This window comes from Triticum dicoccoides, chromosome 5B, assembly GCF_002162155.2.
Source record: "Triticum dicoccoides isolate Atlit2015 ecotype Zavitan chromosome 5B, WEW_v2.0, whole genome shotgun sequence".
NCBI classification, from domain to species: Eukaryota; Viridiplantae; Streptophyta; class Magnoliopsida; order Poales; family Poaceae; genus Triticum; species Triticum dicoccoides.
The window spans coordinates 65,895,785-65,906,035 of NC_041389.1; positions in this window are offsets into that span (position 1 = coordinate 65,895,785).

Sequence of the window (10,251 nt, forward strand, 5' to 3'; positions counted from 1 at the left end):
TTTAAATAGGGCACCATCAAAATCCGTTGAGACGACGCCTTATGAACTGTGGTTTGGCAAGAAACCAAAGTTGTCATTTCTTAAAGTTTGGGGCTGCCATGCTTATGTGAGAAAGCTTCAACCTGATAAGCTCGAACCCAAATCGGAGAAGTGCGTCTTCATAGGATGCCCAAAGGAAACTGTTGGGTACACCTTCTATCACAGATCCGAAGGCAAAGTATTTGTTGCTAAGAATGGATCCTTTCTAGAGAAGGAGTTTCTCTCGAAAGAAGTGAGTGGGAGGAAAGTAGAACTTGATCAGGTAGTTGTATCTTCTCCCTTATTGGAAAGTAGTTCATCACAGAAATCAGTTCCTGTGATTCCTACAGCAATTAGTGAGGAAGCTAATGATGATGATCATGAAGCTTTAGATCAAGTTACTACTGAACCTCGTAGGTCTTCCAGAGTAAGATCCGCACTAGAGTGGTACAGTAATCATGTTCTAGAAGTCATGTTACTAGACCATGATGAACCTACGAACTATGAGGAAGCGATGATGAGCCCAGATTCCGCAAAATGGCTTGAAGCCGTGAAATCTGAGATGGGATCCATGTATGAGAACAAAGTGTGGACTTTTGTGGACTTGCCCAATGATCGGTAAGCCATAGAAAATAAATGGATCTTTAAGAAGAAGACTGATGCAGACGGTAGTGTTACTGTTTAGAAAGCTTGACTTGTTGCAACAGGTTTTCGACAAGTTCAAGGAGTTGACTATGATGAGAATTTCTCACCCATAGTGATACTTAAGTCTGTTCGAATCATGTTAGCAATTGCTGCATTTTATGATTATGAAATTTTGCAAATGGATGTCAAAACTGCATTCCTGAATGGATTTCTGGAAGAAGAGTTGTATATGATGCAACCAGAAGGTTTTGTCAATCCAAAGGGTGCTAACAAAGTGCGCAAGCTCTAGCGATCCATTTACGGACTGGTGCAAGCCTCTCAGAGTTGGAATAAACACTTTGATAGTGTGATCAAAGCATATGGTTTTATACAAACTTTTGGAGAAGCCTGTATTTACAAGAAAGTGAGTGGGAGCTCTGTAGCATTTCTAATATTATATGTGGATGACATATTGTTGATTGGAAATGATATAGAGTTTCTGGATAACATAAAAGGATAATTGAATAAGAGTTTTTTAATGAAAGACCTCGGTGAAGTTGCTTATATATTGGGCATCAAGATCCATAGAGATAGATCAAGACGCTTAATTGGACTTTCACAGAGCACATACCTTGATAAGATTTTGAAGAAGTTCAAAATGGATCAGTCAAAGAAAGGGTTCTTGCCTATGTTACAAGGTGTTGATACGTCCATTTTGCATCATGCTTTTATATCAATAATTATTGCATTATGGGCTGTTATTACACATTATATCTCAATACTTATGGCTATTCTCTCTTATTTTACAAGGTTTACCATGAAGAGGGGGAATGTGGCAGCTGGAATTCTGGCTGGAAAAGGAGCAAATGTTGGAAACCTATTCTGGACAACCCCAAAAGTCCTGAAACTCCACGAAACAACTTTTTGGAATTAATAAGAATTTTTTAGCGAAAGAAATACACCAGGGGGCCCACACCCTCTCCAGGAGACAGGGGGCGCGCCCCCCCTATAGGGAGCGCCCCTATCTCCTGGGCCCCCTGATGGGCCTCTGGTGTCCATCTTCTGCTATATCATCGCGTTTACCCTGGAAAAAATCAGGGGCAAGCTTACGGGACGAAACTCCGCCGCCATGAGGCGGTACCTTGGTGGAACCAATCTAGGGCTCTGGCAGAGCTATTATGCCGGGGACACTTCCCTCCGGGATGGGGAAATCATCACCAACGTCATCACCAACGATCCTCTCATCGGGAGGGGGTCAATCTCCATCAACATCTTCACCAGCACCATCTCCTCTCAAACCCTAGTTCATCTCTTGTATCCAATCTTGTATCCAAAACCACAAATTGGTACCTGTGGATTGCTAGTAGTGTTGATTACTCCTTGTAGTTGATACTTATTGGTTTACTTGGTGGAAGATCATATGTTCAGATCCTTAATGCATATTATTACACCTCTAATTATGAACATGAATATGCTTTGTGAATAGTTACGTTTGTTCCTGAGGACATGGGTGAAGTCTCGCTATTAGTAGTTGTTGGGGATATTACCACTGGGCGTGAACCAGCCTACCTGGGCCGGGTTAACTTCATTAGTAGTGTAAAGGTGATTAAGCAGATGAAGGCCCAAGGCCTGTAGTCGGTTTAGAACCTGTAGCCGTAAACCGGCTTGGTATGTAAACTTGTATTGTAAGTTAGGAATAGAGAGAGACCAACCGGGATACGAGTATGAACCGGTGCGGGACTCTATGGACCGACGGGCGTCACCCGTGTATATAAGGGGACGACCCGGCGGCGGTTCAAGGACAGACAACAACAACTCGAGCCTAGGTGAAGCTTGTTTGCTCCCTAGCCATAGAAACCACATCAATTCCATCACAACTAGACGTAGGCTTTTACCTTCATTGAAGGGGACGAACTAGTATAAACCCTTGTGTCTTTGTGTCCGCTTTAACCCCTTCAAGTTAACCCGTAGCGATGGCTCCACGACTAAGTCCTTTCATGAGGACATCTGCCGTGAAAAATCCACGACAATTGGCGCCCACCATGGGGCTATCGCACGACGGTTTGATGATCTTGGAGGGCAAGCTCAAAGGACTCGAAGGCTATGCTGTGGGCCGGATGACCAAGAGTCGTCGCGGAAAGCTCTACATTGATGATGCAGGATGGGGTCCCGAAGCCGGCTCGATCGAGTACGGGTACTGGGTCCCCTTTGGTGGCATACACGTTTTTATCGGCAAGATCGGTGAGCCTGGGCCTGAGTCGGACATCCGCACCGACCTCGTCGAGACGGCTCAGCGTGCGAGATCTACCCAGGTTAAACCGGCCGTGAGGCATGCCTTTGTGGGAGTCATCCACGGAGGAGAGCATGGGAACGAATCAGAATACGGTAGCGAGACCGTAGTCTATTCCGGTGACAAATCCTCAACCGGAGAGACCAAATCATTGTACCAGTTGCAAGACAACCAGATTAGGGGCTGTTCCGATGGCGACAGCATTCTGGACCCCCCTGAGCAGATCAACCGGGTTGGAATATTCATGGCCGGTACACAAGAGGCGAATCACTCTTCGACTGCAGCAGCAATGCTCTCCGGATCAGCAGCGGCAGCGGCAGCAGGGGCAGGAGGCCTTGTGCGCCCACGGGTTCAAGTTCTGTCTGACCTGTTTGACGCACTAGCCGTACTCATGGCAGAGGCCAATCCGGCGGATCAGGAGGCCCATGATGCATAAATTGCAAAAGTGAGAGAGCAGATCAGACAAGACAAAGCCGACTTGGCAGCAAAAAAGGACAGGATGGCCACAGAGCGGGCCGCTTTGGACGCCCAGGCCTATAAACTTATGCTCGACCAGAACGCATCACAAGAAGTCTTGAAGCGGAAGCACAGATCACGCCTACCGTTAGGGTTCGACCCTCGAAATCTATTTCACACTCCGGGAGCGGGACCAGTAATCTGCCGGGGCACCTGGAGGTAAACCGGGTCGAGGCACCATGGCCAGGAGCAACGGTCCAACCCCGCCTGATAGAACCTCCTCGGCAGAACATTGTGATTCCTCCGCCGGTCCAGACACCTCCGGGTCATTATTCCAATCCTATGGACAATCTTGTCGCATCTGCTGCGCGACTAGAAGCTATCCCGGTCGAAGGAGACTCTCCGCAAGCAATAGAGACGCGCCGGGTTAAGGAACTTCTCCGGACCGCTTTGATACAACAGGAGGCATATTCATACAGCCGCGATCGGATTCATTCCACACCTCGTCCAAGACGGAGCTATAGTAGGTGCCTGGATGAACCGGCCATATCAAGCAATGCGCGGGGCCGTGAAGCGGCCCGTGGCAATAACCCGGCCGGTGGAGTTCACGATGCTCAGGATGTCGTGGATCGGGCCCGGGCACGAAGAGAGGCTCAGTTAGCAGCACAGAATGCGGCGGATCAGCTTGCACCGGTTCGTCCTACCACCTCTGCCGGACCAGGGGTCACATCTAGCTTGGGAGTACCCTGTTTAGTCCCCGCTTTACGCAATGTACGCCTGCCCAAGGACTTCAAGGGCCCGCGCAAGGTGCCGAACTACACCGCTGATTTATCTCCAGAAGCGTGGGTACAGAGTTATGAGATGGCAATGGAGATGCTGGATGTGGATGAGATCGCGTGTGCAAAGTACTTCACCATGATGCTTGAAGGCACAACCCGTACTTGGTTGAAGGGCCTGCCGCCTAATTCTATCAGTTCATGGGCCCAGTTGCGGACCCGGTTTATCCAGAATTTCAAAGATATGTGTAAGAAGCCTAAATCCATAGTAGACTTGGCAGCTTGTGTTCAGGAGGATGGAGAGTCAACAACCCATTGGGTACGCCGTGTTTTTGAAGTCTTGCACTCGTCTGACAGGATCAATGCTGACTCTGCGATCTTAACCCTGGAGGGCAATTGCCGGTTTAAGCCTCTAAAGCAAAAGCTAGGGCGTATGAAGCGGTTCTGTAATGACATGGGAACTCTCATGGCCGCTTTAGTGAAGTATGCTGATTCTGATAGTACCAAGGATCCTGATACCGACGATGACGAAGCAGGGAAGGGAAAGAAGAATAGCAGCTCTAAGGGGCATCAATACAAACCGGCGGGCCATGGAAACGGAGGCAAACGTAAGGCAGATGGCAGCCTAGAATTTGTGGCTAACACTAATGCACAGGACAAGGGTCAGCGGCGCAGAGGTAAAGCGGCGAATCGTAATGGGGCTCCAAATCCTAACCCGGATCGCTTAAACTATTTGCTGAATCAGCCTTGCCCAAAACACGGGACGAAGGAGGCGCCGGCTAACCACTTTTGGAAGAATTGTTTCATTATGCAGGAATTTAAAAACTCTAATGCCTTCCGGTATGACCGTGGATCAGGTGGTGGCTCAGGATCCGGTTTCCATGGGCCGGGTCACGATGGAGTTTCCGGTTCAGGTTTCAATCAGGGAGGTAATAATGACCAGGATAATCAGAACGGTCAAGGGGGTTACAACCAACAGCAGCAGCAGCAGCGATCGGGTTATCAGAGCCAGCCAAAACAGTTGAACAATGGGCAGTATCACGTTTTTACAACTCGCTCGGATAAGCGCGACCGGAAACTTCATAAGCGAGCAGTAAACTCTGTTGAACCGGCCGTACCGCGTTATTTACGCTGGTCAGAGCAGCCTATTGTGTGGAGCAGGGAGGATCACCCCCCCCCCCCGGGTTGACAATCTGGGCCAGTTGGCATTAGTGGTAGACCCTCAGGTGGGAGGTTATAAATTCACCAAGGTACTCATGGACGGAGGGAGCAGTATTAACATCCTTTACTATGAGACATTCCGCCGCATGGGGCTAACAGACAAGGATCTCAGACCGTCTAATACGGTGTTCCATGGTGTGGTGCCTGGCAAATCAGCATATCCTGTTGGTAAGATAGCCCTGGAGGTGGCTTTTGGGGAAGAGCATGATTCCCGATCCGAGACACTAACCTTTGAGGTGGTGAAGATCCGGAGCCCGTATCACGCCTTGTTTGGGCGGCCGGCTTATGCCAAGTTCATGGCACGGCCTTGTTATATCTATTTGCAGCTCAAGATGCCGGGTCACAAAGGGACAATAACGGTTCATGGAGCCGCAAGGTTGCTTTGGAATGTGAGGAAGGTGATGCGGCTTATGTAGAGTCGGTTTGTGCCACGGAGGAGTTAAAATATTATAGGGACAATGTTGATCCGGCGGACATGACCCCTTTGAAGAAGCCAACTACGGAGCATGATTCAGATCTGAAGTTCAAATCAGCGGCTGAGACCAAGCTTATTGACTTCGTACCCGGCGATTCGTCCAAGCAGTTCACTGTCAGTGCCAACTTGGACCCTAAATAGGAAAGTGCGCTCATCGAGTTCATCCGTGAGAACCGGGACATTTTTGCATGGAAGCCTTCTGACATGCCAGGTGTACCGAGGGAACTCGCGGAGCACACTCTTAATGTTGATCCCAAGTATAAACCGCTAAAGCAATTTCTCCGCCGGTTCAATGAAGAGAGGCGCAAAGCTATTGGGGAGGAGGTGGCCAGGCTCTTAGCAGCTGGCTTTATCGTTGAAGTGTTCCATCTAGAGTGGCTTGCTAATCCGGTGCTGGTTCTTACGAAAAATGGCACTTGGCATATGTGTGTGGATTATACGGATCTTAACAAGGCTTGTCCAGCGGATCCTTTTGCTCTCCCCTGCATTGACCAGATTATTGATGCCACGACGGGTTGTGAGCGTTTGAGTTTTTTGGATGCGTATTCTGGGTATCATCAGATCAAAATGGCGGTTAAGGACCAGGAGAAGACGATGTTTATTACTCCCTTTGGAGCCTTCTGCTATGTATCTATGCCTTTTGGGTTCAAGAGCTCCCAAGGCGCTTATCAAAGGTGTGTACAGAATTGCCTGCATAAACAGATCGGCCGCAATGTGCACGCCTATGTGGATGATATTGTAGTCAAGTCAAGGCAGAAGGAGACGCTGGTTGATGATTTAAAGGAAACCTTTGACAACTTGCGGGTTTACAAGATGATGCTTAACCCTGCCAAATGTGTCTTTGGTGTTCTGGCAGGCAAGTTACTGGGCTTTCTTGTGTCCAACAGAGGAATTGAGGCTAATCCGGAGAAGATTACGGCCATCACCTCCCTGGCTAAACCGAAGTGTATCAACGATGTTCAGCGGTTGGCGGGTCGAATCGCCGCACTGAGCCGGTTTATCAGCCGCCTCGGAGAGAAGGCCATCCCTTTATACCAGATGTTGAGAAAGACAGATCAATTCATCTAGAGTCCAGCTGCTGATGAAACGTTGGAGGACTTGAAGCGGCAATTAGCCAATCCGCCCGTTCTTGCAGCTCCGGTCGACAAGGAGCCGTTGTTGTTATATGTAGCGGCCAATGCTCGTGCAGTTAGCGTGGCTATTGTGGTAGAACGCAAGGAGGTAGGCAAGGAATATCCGGTTCAGCGGCCGGTTTACTATATCAGCGAGGTGCTTATTTAATCCAAGCAAAGGTATCCGCATTGGCAGAAGCTGGTGTATGGAGTTTTCATGGCAAGCCGGAAGTTGAAGCAGTATTTCCAAGGGCACCCTATCACAGTGGTCAGTTCAGCTCCCTTGGGCGATATCATACAGAACCGGGAGGCGACCGGCCGGATTGCTAAGTGGGCTATAGAACTCGGGCCGCACGGATTGAAATACGTACCCCGGACGGCGGTGAAGTCTCAGGCACTTGTTGATTTCATCAATGATTGGACTGAGTTGCAAGCACCAGAGGAGAAGCCGGATCACACATATTGGACTATCCATTTTGACGGATCCAGACAATTGGAAGGCTCGGGGGCTGGAGTCGTGTTAACTTCCCCACGAGGTGATAAGTTTTGTTATGTTCACCACTTAATGTTCCCTTGTACTAATAATGCAGCTGAGTATGAAGCCTTGCTCCATGGTCTCCGGATGGCTAAAGAGATGAATCTAAGTCGGTGAAGTGCTTCGATGACTCGGACCTCATAGCTCAACAGGTGTCTAGCACTTGGGATTCTAAAGATCCGCTCATGGCTGCATATCATCGTGAGGTGGATATTGTTGCAGGTCACTTCAAGGGTTATCAGGTGGATCATGTGGATCGTCGAAAAAATGAAGCGGCGGACGCTTTAAGCCGGTTGGGCTCTCAGCGTAAACCGGTACCGCCTAATGTCTTTCTTGATGTGTTGCACAATCCGTCAGTCAAGCTCCTAGGTGAAGTAGATTTGGCTATTCCTGATCCGGAGGCTCAATTGGTGGCAGCCCTGCATGTCATACCGGATTGGACAGTTCCTTATCTTGCGTACATGAACCGGGGAGAGTTGCCAGAGGATGAGACTTTAGCCAGGCAGATAGTCCGGCGGTCCAAATCTATGACAATTATCAATGGAGAATTGCATCATTGCAGTGTATCAGGGGCGTTTCAATGTTGCGTTTCTCCTGAGGAAGGTTGTGAAATTTTGCGCGAAATCCATGAAGGGGATTGTGGTCACCACGCCGGTTCAAAGTCTCTGGTGGCTAAGGCGTTTCGTCACGGGTTCTACTGGTTGACAACTCATGCTGATGCGGAGGACTTGGTTAAACGGTGTGATGGCTGTCAGAAATTTTCAAGGCGTGCTCATGTGCCGGCTCAAGAATTGAGGATGATTCCAATTACTTGGCCGTTTGCAACATGGGGGCTGGATATGGTCGGACCTTTTAAAAGATCCAAGGATAAGAAAACCCACCTTTTGGTGGCAGTGGACAAGTTTACCAAGTGGGTTGAAGCGGAGCCTGTCAGCAAGTGTGATGCAGCTATAGCGGTGCAGTTCATTAAAAAGGTGATTTTCCGGTTTCGCTTTCCACACAGTATCATTACTGAAAATGGTACCAATTTATCCAAGGGTGCTATGAAGGAATTCTGTGAACGTGAGCACATCAGGCTTGATGTATCATCAGTGGCTCACCCCCAGTCCAATGGGCAGGCAGAACGAGCTAATCAAGAGATCTTGCGAGGCATCAAACCCCGGCTTATGGTTCCATTGCAAAGAACACCGGGATGTTGGGTTGAAGAGCTACCATCTGTGTTATGGAGTATTAACACTACTCCCAACCGATCTACAGGATACACACCATTTTTTATGGTCTACGGAGCAGAGGCGGTTCTCCCTAGTGATATCCGGCACGATTCGCCTCGTGTGGTGGCTTATGTTGAAGCGGACAATGAGATAGCACGGCAAGACGCTTTGGACCTATTAGATGAGGAGCATGACATAGCGGCTGCCCGCTCGGCGATTTATCAACAAGATCTTCGTCGCTATCACAGTCGCCGGATCAGAACCAGAACTTTTCAAGAAGGAGATTTGGTGCTTCGGCTCATCCAAGATCAGACGGATATGCACAAGTTATCCCCACCTTGGGAGGGGCCTTTCGTGGTCAGCAAGAATCTGCACAACGGGTCGTACTATCTGATTGATATTTGAGAGCATAAAGACTCACGCACATCAGAGGAGGAGACCAACATGCCGTGGAATATAGCTCATCTTCGGCCTTACTACACTTGAGCCATCGGCTCTATCTATGTACATATTATGGCAGTGTATATATTATCATTGATATAATAAAACTGGAGCCTCAGCTAAAGCGGGGTCTCTGTCCTTTCATATCATGCGTGGTTACATGGAGTGGTTCTATTTTAAAACGGCCTCCGGTTTACCCCTTGAAATTTGCTTTTCAAATAGCTTTGTGATATCACTTGGGGCCTTGGTCGTGTCCGAACCAACGCGACACCTTTTGATAGGCGAAAGCCACCAGATCACTTGGGGACATGGTCAAATCTGAACCAGTCACGCCTCTTGATCGGCCTAAGGCCACAAAATCACTTGGGGGCTTGGTCGAACCCGAACCATTGCCACGCCTTTTGATCGGCATAATTGCCACGGTTTCATTTGGGGACCTGGCTGACTTGAACCATTGTCACTCCTATTGGGGGCTTGGTCCTGTCCGACCATGGTAACACTATCTGATCAGCTCAGTAAAGCATGTTTTTGCAAATGGTTTTTATCATTGCCTTTGCTACCATATTTCTTTTATGACTATTCTTCAATTTTTGTTGTGTTTCCTTTGAACCAACAACACTTTTTACTGGTTCAGCTGACGGAAATTGGTTCATTTGTATTCCGAAGAAATATGCCCGGTTTAACTTTCCTATTAACATCATGAAGTAGCAGGGGGGCTCATAATGACCCAGCATGATTTACATGGGAGTTGTTTTCTCCCCTTTGATGGTAACGGTTTATAAAACTCCGTTTCAAGCCTGGATAAGCCAATTTCATGCCCAGCGATGGCAGGTATTTTGTATCACATATTTGATTATATGTTTTAAATACATTGATATATATATATATATATCAAGGTTATAAACCGGTTGGCGGTATAACCGCCACCGTAGTTCAAGATTTTCTGATTGCAGGAAATATAATTAAGGATTTCAAGCAAAAGCATCAGTACTTATGCACGAAGGCATATTTAAGGCAGAAGTATTGACTATCCTATTACAAGGCAACGCGGTGCCCAAATAAAATCATTGTTGTTCCGGTGGATCATGATAA